Source organism: Giraffa tippelskirchi, chromosome 6 (assembly GCF_054371585.1).
Source record: "Giraffa tippelskirchi isolate mGirTip1 chromosome 6, T2T-mGirTip1v1.2.pri, whole genome shotgun sequence".
NCBI lineage: Eukaryota > Metazoa > Chordata > Mammalia > Artiodactyla > Giraffidae > Giraffa > Giraffa tippelskirchi.
The window spans coordinates 137,208,979-137,227,108 of NC_137280.1; the positions used below are offsets into that span (position 1 = coordinate 137,208,979).

Sequence of the window (18,130 nt, forward strand, 5' to 3'; positions counted from 1 at the left end):
TGTGTGTTAATTCCAATCTCCCAATTCATTCCATCCTCCTTCCCCTCCTTGGTGTCCATACATTTATTCTCTATGTCTGTGTGTTGCAGAAGCCAGTACTTGAGAGACCAAGCACCACACTCAGAGAGTTGGAGAATTCAGCTTTATTACACCGGTGGGCCCAGAGGAGTTAACACTCCAAGCTCTGAGCCCCGAACAAAGGGATTACAGTTTTTATAGACAGACTATAGTGGGCAGCACTAGCTGTTAATAGGCTGGTTTAAACTAAGGGGTTTTGCGCGTGTGGGAACAGCAGTCAAGATGGGGAGGGCCATGATTAAGCAAGTTTGCAGGGGCCAGGTGACTGCAAGGAGCAGGACAAGGGTGAGTGAGACAAACTCTAGCTCCTAGCATTGCCAGTCCCCACTTTCTGAGACTGTGACCTACTTTACGTGATCTAGACTTTGCGAGGGGCAAGCTGAGTTACAGAGGCAAAAGGAGAAGGAGGTTATGTAAAATTTTCACTTTTCCTCTTCACGTGTCTCTATTTCTGTTTTGCAAATAAGATCATCTATACCACTTTTCTAGAGTCCACATGTATGTGTTTGTATGTACAATATTTGTTTTTCTCTTTCTGACTTAAATTTTCAAGGCACATATGTAACACTTCTCCCTGGCCATCCCAGACCCTATGACTTCTTCCTTCTCAAACATGTTTACCATACCAGCCATCTTCCCTACTGGCCTGAAAGCTCTTTATGAGCAGAGACTGTCCTGCTCAGCTTTATATATTCTTTATTTCCTAGTATTAGGACGTGCTGATACTGCATGCTGTGTGACACTAGCCAAATGGCTTTGCCACTCTAATCCTCAGTTTTCTTTACTATAAAATGAGGGAGTTGAAATAAATGGTCCCTTAAGTCCCATTCAGCTTTTATGTAGGGCGAAATACTACCCAATTTGGCTCTTATTAGCTATGTTACTATAGACAAGTTTTTACCTTCTGAGACCACTTTCATTTTTGGAAAGAGGAATAATACCCATTCCCTGTAAGCTATATGCATATTAAATATTTATTATCAAATAATTACTAAGGGCTGCTTTCCTTTACATAAATAAATGCAAGAGAGCTGTAAAATGAGATCTATCATTTTTGCCATAATCCAGATGATAAAATATGCTCAAGGAAATGAAGTAACTGCTCCAGGATTACATGGTTAGGAAATAGACAAGTTAGCTTTTGAACCTAAGCAGCCTCCATGGCAGCCTCTATTGTCTTTACTGAGTTTGCATGAGAAATGAGTAATTTACAAGCCAGCATCACAATAGCCCCCAAATTGGCAACCATTCTTTTTGCCAAGAACAAAGTCCATGAGGTATCAAAGGTCATTTAAGGTTTTCTCAGTTACCTGACCTTGACTTTAACCTTCAACTTCCATGTTCTTTAAACATAACTTAGACCCAGGCTACTTATTTTCAAGGTTTCCCTGATGGCTCACTTGTTAAAAATCCACCTGCCAATGCAGGAGACATGGGTTTGATCCAAAGGTCAGGAAGATCACCTGGAGAAGGAAATGGCTATCCACCCCAATATTCTTGCCTGGGAAATCCCATGGAAAGAGGATTCTGGCGGGCTACAATCCATGGGGTTTGCAAAAGTCAGACACAACTTAGCGACTAAACACTAACAATTTGTTTTTAAACTGTGCATAGGAAACACTTTTGTTTACACTGGGTTCTTACTAAAATGCATCTTACCATTTTTGTATGAAGTCTCCTGGTAGAAACCTTTTCCCCTCTTTGTAGTCCTAACTCAAAGGATCATATTTCTAGGAAAACTTGTCTCATGACCATTCCCTTTGCTTTCCCAAAAATGTGATTCAGTGATTCTCATACAAAGAAAGTTCAGCAGAGGGAGACATTGCTATGGGCAGTTAGGACTGGGAGTACATCCTGAATGGGTAGGGACAGAAGCAAGGCAGGAAGAATTCTTTTGGACACTGGCACAATTCCTAAAGAAGAGAGTTCTGCATTCCTCATTCCTGTTATTTGTCAAACTAACTGGGATGTGGGATAAATAACCTAAGTAGAAGATAGTTGAGATCATATTTTTAAAAAGCTTGGAATATCAGGATAAGGAATCTGGACTTCAACCTGTGGCTCAGCTTTGTTCTGGGGGGCTCTCAAGCCATGTGCCTCACCTGGAGTGCTTGCTAAAAGCAAAGGTTATGGATCCATTCCAGTTCTACTGAATTCTAGTTTAATAGTTTCAAAGCTTAAAAAGTACCCTAGGGACTCTAGGCACCTTGCAGTTTGAGAAACTGTGTCACAAAATTTGGGAGAATACTGTTTGTGAAAGGACCTTCAAGGTAGAATGACACTGGGGATTCACTGAGGAAGATGGTTCTGGTAGCAATTTGGAACAGGGACTGGAGAAAACAGTGGACCCATTGAAGGCTCCAGCAACTGTCCTCAAAGATCATGATTCCAGACTGCCCTTGATGGCTGACTATGACCAGATCTTGATTGCTAGAATCCTGTCATCTCCAATAAACGACATTTTTCAAATTTCAGTTATTCGTCCCACAAGCTGCAAGGCTGTCAAGGTACTACAAAATGCACGGTCTAAAGACTAACTTTTGACTAGAGCTGAGATCTCTTGATGTCAGACGAGGACTTTTTTGACAAGTGACAACCAGGGGACTAAGGCTGTATGTCCTTTTTGTCAAAAATAAAGAACAAACATCCAGATCTCCCAGGGTACATTGCAGTGAAGCTTTTAGTTGCAATGAAAATCCCCAAGTTATGCCCTGTACTTGACTAAATGTATAGAAATTGGGAAAGTGGGCAGCTAGAAATGTATATTCTCTGAATTATACTGCAGGGAGCCTAGAAAAGGCTGCAGGAACCCCCTGGCTTTGCTGGGATCATAAAACGAAGGCAGATAAAGCCAGTTCTGAATATTTCTTCAAATGCTACTCAGTGAGTAAAGAGAACAGAACCCTGATGGAAAGCGTATATGACTCAGCATCATTAGTGTTTCCATGAGTTTGGTACAGCCTGAAGTTTTAGGGAATCAGAGGGGTGGGAATGGTAATGAGAGATTAAAGGGAGCAAAGGATAGTATCTCAGTGATTTTCAGTTTTTCCTTTCCACCAGGCCACTTTGTCTCACGCTAGATAAAATGCAGGATCAATAGAATATCAAGTCATCTACTGCCTACTCCCTTCCCTCTACATATTACATCTGAATCCCTTCAAAATCATATTTCTTTTACAGTTATTGGTCCACACTTTAAATTGACCATCTGTACCCATTAAATGGAGATTTACTCAGGCTTAAAGGGCTGGAATTATCAGAAACAGAGATTGGTGAGAAATCAGCCTCTGGCTTAGTCAGACATTAACTCCATTTTGTTTGTCAGGATCATTGTGAAGTATAGCATTTTTGGTATAACCATTTCATTGGGAACAGAGATAGACAGTGAGTGATTATTGTAAGAAAACTATCTCTGAATGCTCAGCCCTTGAACATCCAGTACCAATACCTGATACAAAGTAATTACTTAAGTGGTATGAATGAATGGTAGGAATCAATCACTCCAAGGAAATTATATTTAAAAAGTCATAAATTTTGATCTAAGTCAGAGTTGGACATGATTGAGTGACTGAACTGAACTGAAGTCTAAGACAAGGAAAATATAACATAAATAAGTTCCTCCTTATCAGTAACTACTTTAAATGTAAATGGATTTAACTCTCCAATAAAGAAACAGAGATTGTTCAGCTGAGGGTCAGACAACCACTACCAGCTCTGTCGTTCAGGGATATTACTTAGTCTCTCTGAACTCATTTTCTTATCCTAAAATAAAGATTGTGAGAGTTCTCCTGATCAACTTTATTGTGAGGATGAGGAGTGAATACATGGAATGTCTAGGATAATAGCCTGCCATGCAGCAAGCTCTCACTTAAATCTGCTATTGTGGATGATGCTACTGTCATGCTGAATGAGAGAATGCTGATCTCTGCCTTCTGCTTGTAAGATACAAAAAAAGAGAGGAAAGGGTATTTCTCTTAACACACTACAGTGGGTTGTCAATAAAAGACTATCAAGAATAAATATATTAATTAAGTTAATGTCCACAGATGAAAGAGTAAAGAAATATCAGCCTGAGGCATCAAGAAAACAACAGCATGGAATAAATCAGTGCGAAACAAGAAAAAACAGTATTGACAGAATGGATTAAAAAAAAATTATCCAAAATTATTTGGTTCTAGAACCAAAGACTTAAAAAGGACAAAAAGTTTATGGCATGGGATTTGACAATGATTTCTCGGATATGACACCAAAGACTCAGGCAGCAAAACAAAAAATAGACAAACTGAACTTCATACATTTTAAAATAGGCATTAAAAGATACTATCAACAGAATAATAAAGTAATTCAAAGAGTAGAAGAAAATATTTGCAAATCATATATCTGAAAAGAGATTAATATCCAGAATATATAGAGAATGCCCAAAACTCAACAACAAAAAAACAAAAAATCCAACTGCACAATGGGCAAAGGCCTTGACCAGATATTTCTCCAAATAAGACATGTAAGTGACCAATAAACACATGGAAAGATGCTCAGCATTACTATTTTTAGGGAAATGCAAATCAAAACCACAATAAGATACCACCTCACACCATTAGGATGGCTATTATCAAAATATACAAATAAAAGTGTTGGTAAGGACGTGGAGAAACTTGAACTCTTGTGCACTCTTGCTGGTAATGTAAAATGGTATAACCACTGTGGACAATAGTATGGAGGTTGCCCAAAGAATAAAAAATTGAGTTTTCATATGATCCAACAATGTCACTTCTGGAGATAAGCCCAAAAGAATTGAAAGCAAGGTCTCAGGGAGGTATTTATACACTCATTTCCATAGTATGTTATATCCATATCACATACCCATAATATTCAAAAACAAGGACACTTCATTTCTGTGGTATTCTTTCCATAAACTCATAATCCCAGGCTAATCTTGAGAAAACCATGAGACACAACTGGATTGAGGACTATTTTACACCTGGCCAGTATTCCCCAAGATTCTCAAAGCCATGAAAAGCAAGGAAACACTTAGAAATTGGCATGAACCAGAGGAGACCGAGGAGATGATAGTGAAACACAACATGGTATCTATGCTGGTCTGGATCCTAGAACACAAAAGACACCAATGCAAAATGGTTAGGTCCAGATAAAGTCTGAACTATAGTTAATAGTTAATATCAGTTTCTGTTTTGACAAATGTATCACAGTAATGTAAGAAATTAACAATGAGGGATATATATGCGAATTCTCTTTCCAATTGTTACAATTTTTCTATAAATTGGAAATTAGTCCCAAACAATAAGTTTAGCTTAAAAACTAATTAAAATATTCAGTTATTTCCTAATTGGTATACCATGGTATTTAATATTTATCCGTACAAAACAATGGGTTACACTGAGTTCAAACTCTCTGATAAATGAAAAGCAAAATATTTTTTAAAAGAGCCCCAAATTAAACCATTGAGGATTATTTACCATGAGTTACACAACACTTCCTGCAATCTACTCTTGAATAAGATACACTGCACCACAAAATACTGGAAACAGTGAAATAGTAACAGCTGGGTGTCTTAATTTGTGACCTTAAGTTAATTTCTAAGACAAAACTGGGCTCTAGAGATATTTCTTAAAGATATAGCAACTACATTAATTTTATAATTCTAATATCCAAGAACATGTCATGTTTTGTCTGTTTTTACTGGCTTAGTCTTGTCTTTTGTCAATAACTTAGACGTGCCACACAGTCCAGTAAAACTATTTATCATAATATAGTCCCAGCCATTTGTTTGTTTGCTTTGCTTTGCTTTTTTTTTTCCTGCAGAGAGGAATACTTAGTGTTCAAGTATAGACTTTTTTGTATGTGTGAGAACAAAAGTAGCTCAGAACAGAGGAAACCATGGCAGCAAAAGACAAAAGTGACTGTGTGAGAAAAAGAGATGGAGTAGTCTCTTTCATTATTTCTAACCCATTGTAGCCTCTTGTAGTTCTAAAACACATTTAAACACATCAATACACAGAATAGACTGATCTCTCTCAGCTGCTTAGGGTCATAAAAAGCATAGAAAAATAAACTGAGAATTTGAAATAATTCAAACTACTGCTTCCTCAAAGAGTAATGAGTATACAAGTTAAAAATGAGATAAATGACTAATTCCTGATACCCAGACATCTCCTGATTAGTGCACTGTCACCATTACAGATGAAGTCATAAGGGTCAGTGAGGTTGAATTATTAGGCTCTGACCACATAAGTGATGGATACAGGATTAAAACTTATTTATTTCAGAACCCACAGTCCAACTTTAAACCATACTGATTCTAAATACAGTGATATTACTGGTCATACAGGTCATCTCTGTTAAAATTAGGGTTAACGGCAATCTTCAGTCATAATACTGAGACACATCTGATTTTTTTTCCTCTGGAAGTGCAGTTGCTGCCAAAAAGTATGAATATTTGAATCAACACTATGTTAAACTGCTTTCTGTAACACTTGCATCAATTGCTAATAAAGTGTCACACGCTTATCACAGCCTCTCTTGCAACAAATCTTATTATTTTAGCCCTTATTTTTCAGTCACGTGACATACCTTGTTTTCATTTGTATTTCTTGATTACATATGTGGCTGGATATACACATACGTATTGGCTTTTTGTAGTCATGTCTTTGTTTTATTTTTATTTGGCTCTTGGTAGGTGATTTGGTTTCATGATCATCACTCAATGGCTCAATATTATCAAATAAGTTATTGAATGCCGACCTTGATGCTGGGAAAGATTGAAGGCAGGAGGAGAAGGGGACGACAGTGGATGAGATGGTTGGATGGCATCACCTACTCAATGGACATGAGTTTGAGTAAACTCTGGGAGCTGGTGATGGACAGGGAGGCCTGGCGTGCTGCAGTCCATGGGGTCACAAAGAGTCGGACACGACTGAGCGAATGAACTGAACTGAACCCAAAGTCAGGTATTTTTCCAGATGCCAGGATTACACTGGTAAACAAAATAGTTTCAATCTATGTCTTATGGAATTTACAAACCAGTGGAGAAAATATTGAACAAATGATGAGAGAAATGAGGAGCATACACTAGGAGGACCTGTTGTGATCTGGAGTTCAGGAAAGACATCCTGAAGAAGTGACTGAGATCGAAAACATACATAAAATGTAGCTGGATAAAGGGAGAGGGCCACTAGCAGCAAGTACAACAACTCTAAGATAATGTGAATATCTTTTATTGATTTAAAAGGGTTTAGGGAGCTTTGTTTTTCTTGATAGATATCTTCAGTCTATATTAAGGGTATTAATCTTTAATGTCATTTGTTATCAACATCATTTATCCTTTTCCTTACACTTTAATTTGGGGTATTTTCACTCAGAAATGTTTTTGCTTCCACACAAATCATAATAAATGATCCTTTATTTTTTGTCTACACTTTAATATACTTCATAACTTATCTTTATCTCTGCTCCAAAACCTAATATTCTCCAGCTCATAGATGTGTGCTATGCTAATGCTAAGTCACCTCAGTTGTGTCCGACTCTGTGCGACCCCATAGATGGCAGCCCAGCAGGCTCCACCGTCCCTGGGATTCTCCAGGCAAGAACACTGGAGTGGGTTGTCATTTCCTTCTCCAATGCATGAAAGGGAAAAGTGAAAGTGAAGTTGCTCAGTCGTGTCCGACTCTTAGCGACCCCATAGACTGCAGCCTACCAGGCTCCTCCATCCGTGGGATTTTCCAGGCAAGAGTACTGGAGTGGGGTCATAGATGTGTGACATCTATTTTATTCAGCTTAATCTTCTCTTCTGGTTGAAAACATTTTCCCATTCCTTTTCCTCACTACCACTACTATCAACACAGTGTCTGTTAGCTACTGCTGTGTAACAAACTAACTTAATACCTAGAAAAGTGAAAGTGAAAGTCACTCAGTAGTGTCTTTGTGACCTCATGGACTATACAGTCCATGGAATTCTCCAGGCCAGAATACTGGAGTGGGTAGCCTTTCCCTTCTCCAGGAGATCTTCCCAATCCAGGGATTGAACCCAGGTCTCCCACACTGCAGGCAGATTCTTTACCAGGTGAGCTACCAAGGAAGCCCAATAGGAAAGCCAATACCATTTACCATTGTTCAGAAGTCTATGGTTTTCCTGGATGTTTCTGCTGATTTGAGCTGAACTGGCAGGGCTCAATTAGACATCTTGGTTCAGCTCTAGTTAGGAATGTAGTTCCGTGTGGGCCTCTCAGATGTCTGGGACCTCAGCTTGGTCAACTTGCTGATTGGGCTCTGCTGCGGCTCCGTTGACCTCCATCCTGCAGCAGGCAGCTGGACTTGCTCTTACAGTTGAGGCAGAGCTCCCAGAGAAGGAGCAAAAACGTGTAAGGCCTCGGTCTGAAACCGAAATAACATTGCTTCCACCACATATTATTTGCTAAGGCAAATCCCCAAATTAGTTTTATACACAGGAGATAAGGAAATAAACTATCTCTTCATGGGAGGGGTCATAAAATCAAATTACAAAGGAAATGAATGCAAGAAGTGATGAAGGATTTGGGGTTGCTTTTGAAATCTACCATAACCACCAAGGTTATGAGGGCAGGGGATTCAGGAGAAGGGGGCAATAGAGGATGAGGTGGTTGAATGGCATCGTCTTCTCAATGGGCATGAGTTTGAGCAAACTGTGGGAGATAGTGAAGGACAGGAAGCCTGGAATGCTGCAGTCCATGGGGTTGCAGATTCAGACATCACTTAGCTACTGAACAACAAAACCATTAAATGGAATTTTTGTTTCCTTATTTTAACTGGTTTAAACTTCCTCTTCCTTCAAGGCTCAATTTAAACTCACTGATTAATATTTCATACTGCACATCCAATACCTAACACTTAGCATGTATTTTACCAAACACTATTCCAAACTGGAATAATGCCCTTAACTGAGTTAATTCTCACAATAAAATGTGAGATAGGTACTCTTATTGCTCCCATTTTATAGTTGAAGAAGGGGTTCTGAAGTAACTTTTCTCAAGGACTCAGAACTAGAATGTCGGAGCCTAAATGCAAATTTAAGCACAACATAGAAGCTCATGGTTTAACCTCTGAGCTTCTACTTTCTTAAAAATCTAAGCTCTTTATGGAAAACCATGAAAAATGTTACATTAAATCAAAGCAGCCATATATCACTTTCTTCTAAATCAAATAACATTTTTAATTAGTTTATATAGTATAAACTGAGGGACAGGAGTCATTGATTCTAAAAGTCTCCAACACTGATAATACTATCCATTCACGTACTTTCTTTCTACAAATTAGAAGTAAAACCACATTTACTCAGTTTTTAAACAGGTTTTTGGTCTTTTTTCAGGGCAGTGTAGTTAGAGAAATCTTTGCTCTAAAATAGGTAAGGTAAGGTTCGTCTTGTTATTATAATATACTGGGTTGGCCAAAACAGTCCATTTGGGTTTTTCTATAGGATGTTGCAGAAAAACCAGAACAAATTTCTTGGCCAACCCAATATTTCAGTTCTTTGAGATCAGAAATTAGGTCTTCTATAACTGCCGGTATCCCGTGTCCCCTGTGTGTGTAAAGGATAATAAACATAATTGTGGAACTAGAGACTCTTAGAGGTCATCTGGTACAAACTTTTTATAAGAGACAAAAAGACCCATAGAAGAGGTTTGGCTGCCAGCCACTTGAACAACTGGTGACACTTTCTGGTCTGAACCCTGTTCTGTCTATTCCCAGCTCAGAGCTCCTCTCCCATCTTTGCTTGATGCACTTGAATGCAAAGGAGAGTAGTATTTCCTTTCCTTTATATCCAGTGCTATAGGTGTTCGGTTTGGTTTTTTTCTCTAACTCATAAACTTGCCGGATTCAGCGCTCTTGGGAGTGTTAAAGCAGAATGTGCTTATTTATTTTTATTTTTTGTACCATTTTCCTTCTTCTTTATGATCCTGGCTTCTGACTGTGTGACAGAAACACATAAAAATTGGCATAAAAGTAGGAAAATGTGCCCCAGATGCTGTATTAGCTGTGAGATAAGTTTCAATGCCTCCAAAATAGGGTGTGGTCTCCTATGTGTCAGCTCCCAAAGCTGCTCATCCTGAAGTTTTCTCTTTGTCTCTAATACAGGGGCATGGTGTGGAGCAAAGACTCCACCAGCCAACCAATGGCTTCACAACCAGTCAGGTTCAGCAGCTCTTAAGGCTGAGCAGATAGGCAGCAAGAAGAAAAACCAGAACTCTGGTTCTGTCTCAGAAAACACTGTTGAAAACCAGCTGGGAGTGGATTTCATCACTGGGACCCTAGTAGGACCAGAGAAACAGATTTTTAGGCAAAGGTGGGAAGTGATAAGGTCGGGACTTGGACTTCCCTGCTGGTCCAGCGGTTAAGAATCTGCCCGCCAATGCAGGGGACATGGGTTTGATCTCTGGTCCAGGAAGATTCCACATGCCGCGGGGCAACTGGGCCCTTGCTCCACAACTGTTGAGCCCATGCTCTCTGGCCCATGCACAATAAGAGAAGTCACTCCAATGAGAAGCCCATGGACCACAACTAGAGAGTAGTCCCTGTTTACTGCAACTTGAGAAAAGCCCAAACAGCAACAAAGACCCAGTGCAGTCAAAATTAAATAAATAAATTTTTAAAAGCACATTGTAACATCAAACAAATAAGATTCTGTCTAGAACTTGTGTTTTCAAAGCTCCTTTTTCGTCTAAGGGGTTTGAAGAAGGGCTCACCATCACTGCCATGCTCCCTAACCTCTCTGCCATCCTCCAGTGTTGCATGCCTTGCTCCATTCTCCTCATCATCATCACAGTCACGAGTCACTCTGTGTCACTGCCCTAACCTACAACCCTCCAGTACCTCCCCGCTGGATGTACGAGCTCTGACCCCAGGTTCACAAGGCCATTCTCCTATGGTCCCTGCTCCTCTCATGCCCCTCAGCTCTCACCATCCTCATCAAACCTCCTGCAATTTCTCAAGGGCTCTGTGCTCGTCCTACCCTCCACATCTCCACATGTGCTGCTCTTTCCAACTAGAACTTTTTTTTTTTTTTTTCTCTCCTTCCCAATCCTACCCCCATTTGTAAGCTGCAACCTACACAAACCTTCCTGGAAGGCTGTATGACACAGGCTTTTACTCCCTTCGCCCAGATTCTGCACCAAAATCCCATAGCAGCTTGGACTCCTTTACTATAGTACGCTGTTTGTTATATCATAACTAAGGACAACATAAGATATCAGTTTGTACAATTTGCCAAATTATGTTATAACATGTATCTCTACCATCTAGCATGATGACAGAGATCAGTATAGGTTAGCAGTTAAGGTAGTCATCCCCCTGTGTTTAATTCCTGGCTCTGTCACTTACTGTGTGTGTGCTGAGTTGCTTCAGACATCTCTGACTCTTTGTGACCCTATGGACTGTAACCCGCCAGGCTCCTCTGTCTGTGAGGATTCTCCAGGCAAGAATACTGGAGTGGGTTGCCATGCCCTTCTCCAGGGGATCTTCCCAACCCAGGGATCGAACTTATTACTTACATAAATTTGAGAATTAACCTCTCCAAATCTTGGTTTCCTCATCTACAAAACAAGAATAATCAACAGGTCTATATCTTTGGGCTATGTTGAGAACTACAAATTAACTCATGTAAAGTTCCTAGTGGGGATTCCCAGGCGGCATTCATGGTAAAGAACATGCCTGCTAATGCAGGAGGTGTAAGAGACGTAGCTTCAATCCCTAGGTCCAGAAGATCCCCTGGAGGAAGGCATGGCAACCAGCTCTGGTATTCTCGACTTGAGAATCCCATGGACAGAGGAGCCTGGTGGGCTACAGTCCATGGCGGGTCACAAAGAGTCAGACACGACTGAACAACATTGAACTTACTTACTGAAAGTTCCTAGTACTGTGCTTAAGTCCTCAAATGTTAACTGTTATTATTAAGACACTCATTGGTCAAAAACAGTACATGAATAAAAAGCTAAAATTTTTGCCCCAGGTCTGAATGAACTTGCTGTTTAACACTGAATAAATCAATTCCCCTTTCTAGGTTTTTAGATTCTTCATCAGGAATCCTAGAAGCCTCAGCAAAATTATTTCTAAAGGGCCATCCAGAGACTGGCAGGAAACTGTTTCAGGCAGAAAACATTGGCAGTTCTGTTATTTAATTATCTTCCTCAAAACCTTTCATCTAGGTGAGTGATTTGACAAATGAGAATAATAAAGCCAAGAGAGGTAAGGTGACGTGCCTAAAATCTTATAGGCAAATGGAAGGACAAAATCAAAAACCTGAGCTTAACAACCCACGACTAATATCTTTTTTCATTGCTATTATATCACATTTTATCTAGAACAGAAGGAGTCTCACTTAATCTCTGTCACATCATGTTGTACGTAGGCACAATAAGAATTTTCTTAAGATTATAGACTTTCAGAACTACAATGAACTTTAAATATATTCTGATTCTACAAATGTAGCCACTGAGGACTCAAAAGGTGAAGTTCATTCAAGGTCACACAGCATCACTGTGGGCTGCCTCTCATGGCCAACATAACCTTCATGGGTCTTTCTTGGCTCATGGCCTTGATTTGCCTAGAATATAAATTATTTCTTATATGTTATACCCTTCAATCAAGAATCAATTCCATATAATCAACTAAGTATAGAAAATAATCTGAAGTGGAACTTTTTGTAAATGACATTTGCTGCTATTAAGCAAGGATTTAAGGAGTCTCAAAATGGCGGGAGTTGGTGATGGACAGGGAGGCCTGGTATGTTGCAGTTCATGGGGTTGCAAAGAGTCGGACACGACTGAGCGACTGAACTGAACACATTGATTATGGGTAGGACTCACGATGTTTCCACTACATGTTACTCATTCTGTTTAAGTGCTGACTATGTGCTAGATCCTGGGACCTTAGGTACCTGGGATACTAAAATGGATTTTAAAAAGTCCCTTGCTTATTATAAAGCATTCATTTTTTTTTTCATGATTCATTATCTAGCCCTGAGGCATGGACTACTCTAGCTAATTTTAAATGTGTTACCAAAATGGTTCAGCCAATGATTTAAAAAGTTTGGCATTTGTGACGTCAAGTCATGTCTGAAGATGCTTAGTGGATGATGGTTGGCTGATATTCCTTGGTACCGGAGTAACATCATCAAGCAGTCCCATTTGGTTTGAACATTTGGTTTTGTCCTGATCCAGCCCAAAAATGGTATCCCTAGCCCTAGTCAGTTAGAGGATGCTCTTGTCTAGAAAAGGCAGACCTGCCTTTCACAAAGACCCATTCACACATTCCATCCCTGTAACTTAACCATGGCAATGCTCTCTTGCAGCTTAACACACTGTTCATGGTGTTTTTGCCAGTCTCCTCCTTGAAATCTGAGTTGAAAGGACAGGTAGATACCATTCACAAAGCCTGTGTTTCAGAAATGGAGAAAGATCTGTCCAAGGGCACAAAGTAAGTGGGATGAGCTAGGACTAGACATGGGGTCTCCTGGCTGACTCCCTGTGATATCTCTGCTACAAATGCAGTCCTCGGAGTGAACATGAGAAACAGAGGGAGGAAGAAGGTGCCTTTATTTCATCGAGGAATACAAGGAAGTCTGAGAAGGGAAGTGGCGTGTGCAGGATCATGTGTCTGGGAATTGACCGAGGCGAGTCCAGAACTCAGGTTTCCTAACTCTGATGATATCATTCCCTCATGAAGAAGATCTGAGGATCGTATGCATGCCCAGGAAATGATGCCAGGGAAGCCTTAATTTAAAAATATTGTTCCCCATTGCAAGTATAGAGTATTAGTTTCTGGCCTCACCCAACTCAAGTTTAAGTCCTGGCTCCACCATCTTCTAGACTTGTTAATTTTTACCCGAGACACTGTGGGAGACTCTCAGGCAATATGGAGAGACAGGGAAGCCTCATTGAGCACAGACTTCCAGCTGCCCCCATCAAGGCTCCAGGCGTGTAAAACCAACCTGAACCCTCCAGAGTAACCCAGCTGTCAGTTAAATACCAGAAGAATCAGCCAACTAATCCCTGCCCAAATGCCTGAGCCACAACACCATGAGATATAACACAATGTTGTCATTGAAAACATTAAGCTTAGTGCTAGTTTGTTATACAGTAATAGATACCAGAACACCCTTCTATCCTTAATCCTTAGCTCAAAGTTTGACATATAGTGTGTGCATGTTCAGTCCCTAAGTCATGTCCAACTCTTTGTGACCCCATGGACTGTAGCTGCCAGACTCTTCTGTTCATGGGATTTTCCAGGCAAGAATACTGGAGAGGGTTGCCATTTCCTCATCCAGGTGATATTCCTAACCCAGGGATCAAACCCAGGTCTCCTGCATTGCAGGCAGATTCTTCATCGTCTGAGCCACCTAGGAAGCCCTTGGCATACAGCAGACAATCATAAATGTCTTTTGAATGATGAAGCTATCAAGGCCACTGGAGCAGCCTCAAGAGGCAGGAATAACTAATATGTACTGAATGCCTACCCTGTACCAGATGCTTAACTCTTCACAACTTTGGGAGGGAGGTTTTGCTGTTTTTTCCCATTTCGCAAATGTTGAAACTTAAGCACAAAAATGTGAAATAATTTGCCTAAGGAGGTAACAGAGCTAGGAACTGAAAACAATCAGGATTAGATAGACCTCAGTCATATCTAACCACCATGCTGTGCTGACTCCAGACAGTAAACTTCTACAGAGAGGGAAGTATCGGGGGAGCTCTAGCATTTGGGTGAGAAACGTGTGTGTCATGCTACGGTCATCTAAGAAACAAAAAGAGGCAAACACACATAGAGACAAAGATAATGAGCCTACCTTCAGTCAAGATAATTACTCTCTTTCTTCTTAAAACCCCTTGACCTTGACCCTTAAGTCAGATCATGTAGCCATTTGGGGTGAAGGCTGAATCATTCAAATAATGATTCCATCATGCTTCTTATTCAATTTCAAATGTCATTTAGCCTCTCTGAGTCTCAGTTTGCTAAGTTAAAATGGGGATAATTATATTAGCTACCCCATTAAGTCATGGTGTTAAATAAGATATATGTAAAATGAGAGTGATCTGAGGGACAGGTAGTAACCATTTAACAAATAGCAATTAAAAACTAGAAACCTTAAAATAACAGCATGAGAACCCAAGGAGTCAAATCTTCTCCCTCTAGAGCTTGTTCTCTCTCCAGAAATTGCTTGAAAATCACTTCCCCCAGGTAGACGCACCCAGTTATTCTATTCGGTAAATCCAAAAATGTGTCAAAGAAGGAAGACCTCATAGACCCACAGACAAGGGTTCCAACTCTCCACCAATTCTTTTTTTTTTTTTTTTTATAAATTTATTTATTTTAGTTGGGGGCTAATTACTTTACAATATTGTAATAGTTTTTGCCATACATTGACATGAATCAGCCATGGGTTTACATGTGTTCCCCTTCCTGGACCCCCCACCCACCTCCCTCCCCATCCCATCCCTCTGGATCATCCCATTGCCCCGGCCCTGAGCCCTTGTCACATGCATCGAACATGGAATGGTGCTCTGTTTCACATATGATAATATACATGTTTCAATGCTATTCTCCCAGAACGTCCCACCCTCACCTTCTCCCTCAGAGCCCATAAAATTGTTCCATGCATCTGTGTCTCTTATTCTGTCTCGCATATAGGGTTATCGTTACCATCTTTCAAATTCCATATATATGCATTAGTATACTGTATTGTTGTTTTTCTTTCTGGCTTACTTCACTCTGTATAATGGGCTCCAGTTTCATCCATCTCAGTAGAACCGATTCAAATGTATTTTTTTTTAATGGCTGAGTAATATTCCATTGTGTATATGTACCATTCGTACATATACATTCGTACTTATCCATTCGTCTGCTGATGGACATCTAGGTTGCTTCCATGTCCTGGCTATTGTAAACAGTGCTGCGATGAACATTGGGGTACACGCGTCTCTTTCAATTCTGGTTTCCTCGGTGTATATGCCCAGCAGTGGGATTGCTGGGTCATATGGCAGTTCTATTCCCAGTTTTTTAAGGAATCTCCACACTGTTCTCCATAGTGGCTGTACTAGTTTGCATTCCCACCAACAGTGTAAGAGGGTTCCCTTTTCTCCACACCCTCTCCAGCATTTATTGCTTGTAGACTTTTGGATAGCAGCCATTCTGACTGGTGTGAAATGATACCTCATTGTGGTTTTGATTTGCATTTCTCTAATAATGAGTGATGTTGAGCATCTTTTCATGTGTTTGTTAGCCATCTGTATGTCTTCTTTGGAGAAATGTCTGTTTAGTTCTTTGGCCCATTTTTTGATTGGGTCGTTTATTTTTCGGGAATTCAGCTGCAGAAGTTGCTTGTATATTTTTGATATTGTTTGTCTGTTGCTTCATTTGCTATTATTTTCTCCCATTCTGAAGGCTGTCTTTTCACCTTGTTTATAGTTTCCTTTGTTGTGCAAAAGCTTTTAATTTTAATTAGGTCCCATTTGTTTATTTTTGCTTTTATTTCCAATATTCTGGGAGTCCACCAATTCTTAAATCAATAACTTTAGGGCAGCTGTTCACTAAGCCTGATTTTTAAATATATAAAATGAATGTGTTTCCGGGCTGAATTATGTGAGATAATCACGGTGCTTTTATTGTCCCTCAATGACCAGCTCATCTCTCCCCAAGAAACTTCACCACCGAGTAGTGATATCTTGCTTTTCTGAACCCTTCTTCTCTCCATACTGTTTCCTCACTGAAGAGAGATTCATTCTGCACTCACTCTGGGTCAGTTTCTAGAAATAAAATAGTCCTTGCCCTAAGGGGCTAAGAGTTGAGAAAAGTCATCAGCATACAGAGCTTAAAAGTATGAGGCTGTCCATGCTATCTTTTCATGTGTCTGCCTCCTCAGTTAGTTTAATAAACTTATGAGGGGAAAATCTTTCAAGTCTTTCTGCTTCTCTCCAACACCACCTCTCCAGTCTCCTCACCACCCTCTCTTGTCTGGCTGACGACAAGGAGCTCCTAACCCATCTCACTGCACCCTCCTGGGTCAGCCATTCAACTATTCCTGATCCTGAAGCCATAGTGATATTCTTGCAAATTAGACAGAATTATTCCCTTTGTTGAAAGCTCCCTATCCACCCAGGGACTCTTCTTTCCTTTTAGAAAATACAACAAGATCTGTAACGTGGTGTAAAGACCTCGATGGTCTGGCCCTCACTGTCTCCTCCAGCCTCGTTCTGCATTACTTAAACCCTTGCAGCAGCTCTGTTCCTCATACAATCCAAATTCCCTACTTCCATGGGACTGCTCTTCCTAGAGTAATAGCTTACTCTCTCTAAGTCTTTGTCAGTGACTATGAAAGCCCAAGGGAGTTGACTTGATAACTCAAGGCTGGTTCTTAGAGAAGATCGGTGCTCACTCAATGTTTTTATGAACCTAAAAAACTGATAGCAAAAAAAGACCAGCTCTGTCACCCTCCCCAGGCTTTTCATTATTTAAGGAGGAAATGGGAAAGGGGAAGGCATCTGCCAAAGGTTACAAAGTGACAGAGCGATAGAAGAGTAAGGGTGCTGGGAATTCCCTGGTGGTCCAATGGTTAAGAATCTGCCTTCCAATACAGGGGACGCTGGTTCTATCCCTAGTCAGGGAACTAAGATCCCACATGCCACAGGGCAAATAAGTCCACGCGCCACAACTAGAGAAGCCTTCACGCCTCCACTGCAGAGTCCATGTGCTACAACTACCAAGCTGTCATGCTACAACTAAAGAGAAGCCTGCACGCCGCAACTAAGACCCATCACAGCCAAAAATAAATTAAATAAAACATTAAAACGATAAATGAATAGCCACCTTTATTTAAAACAAAGAATAAGTATGCCAATGGAATTGATACCCTCCCTCCTCATGCTTCCCTGGTGGCACAGTAATAAAGAACCTGCCTGCCAGTGCAGGAGGTGCAAGAGATGAGGGTTCGATCCAGGGTTGGGAAGATCCTCTGGAGTAGAAAACGGCAACCCACTCCAGTATTCTTGCCTGGAAAAGACCATGGACAGAGGAG

General features: G+C 40.4%; 1 protein-coding gene and 1 long non-coding RNA gene across 2 annotated transcripts in view; one reads left to right on the forward strand and one right to left on the reverse strand.

The window, feature by feature from the left end:
• LOC145508725 (uncharacterized) overlaps positions 1-18,130 on the reverse strand; it is a 617,339-nt gene that overhangs the window by 43,325 nt on the left and 555,884 nt on the right. The gene's annotated exons all lie outside the window — the stretch shown is intronic.
• LOC145511210 (uncharacterized) lies at positions 8,043-14,111 on the forward strand. Its single transcript, XR_014057634.1, has 2 exons — positions 8,043-8,155; positions 12,125-14,111. It is a non-coding gene; the product is annotated as an uncharacterized LOC145511210 (long non-coding RNA).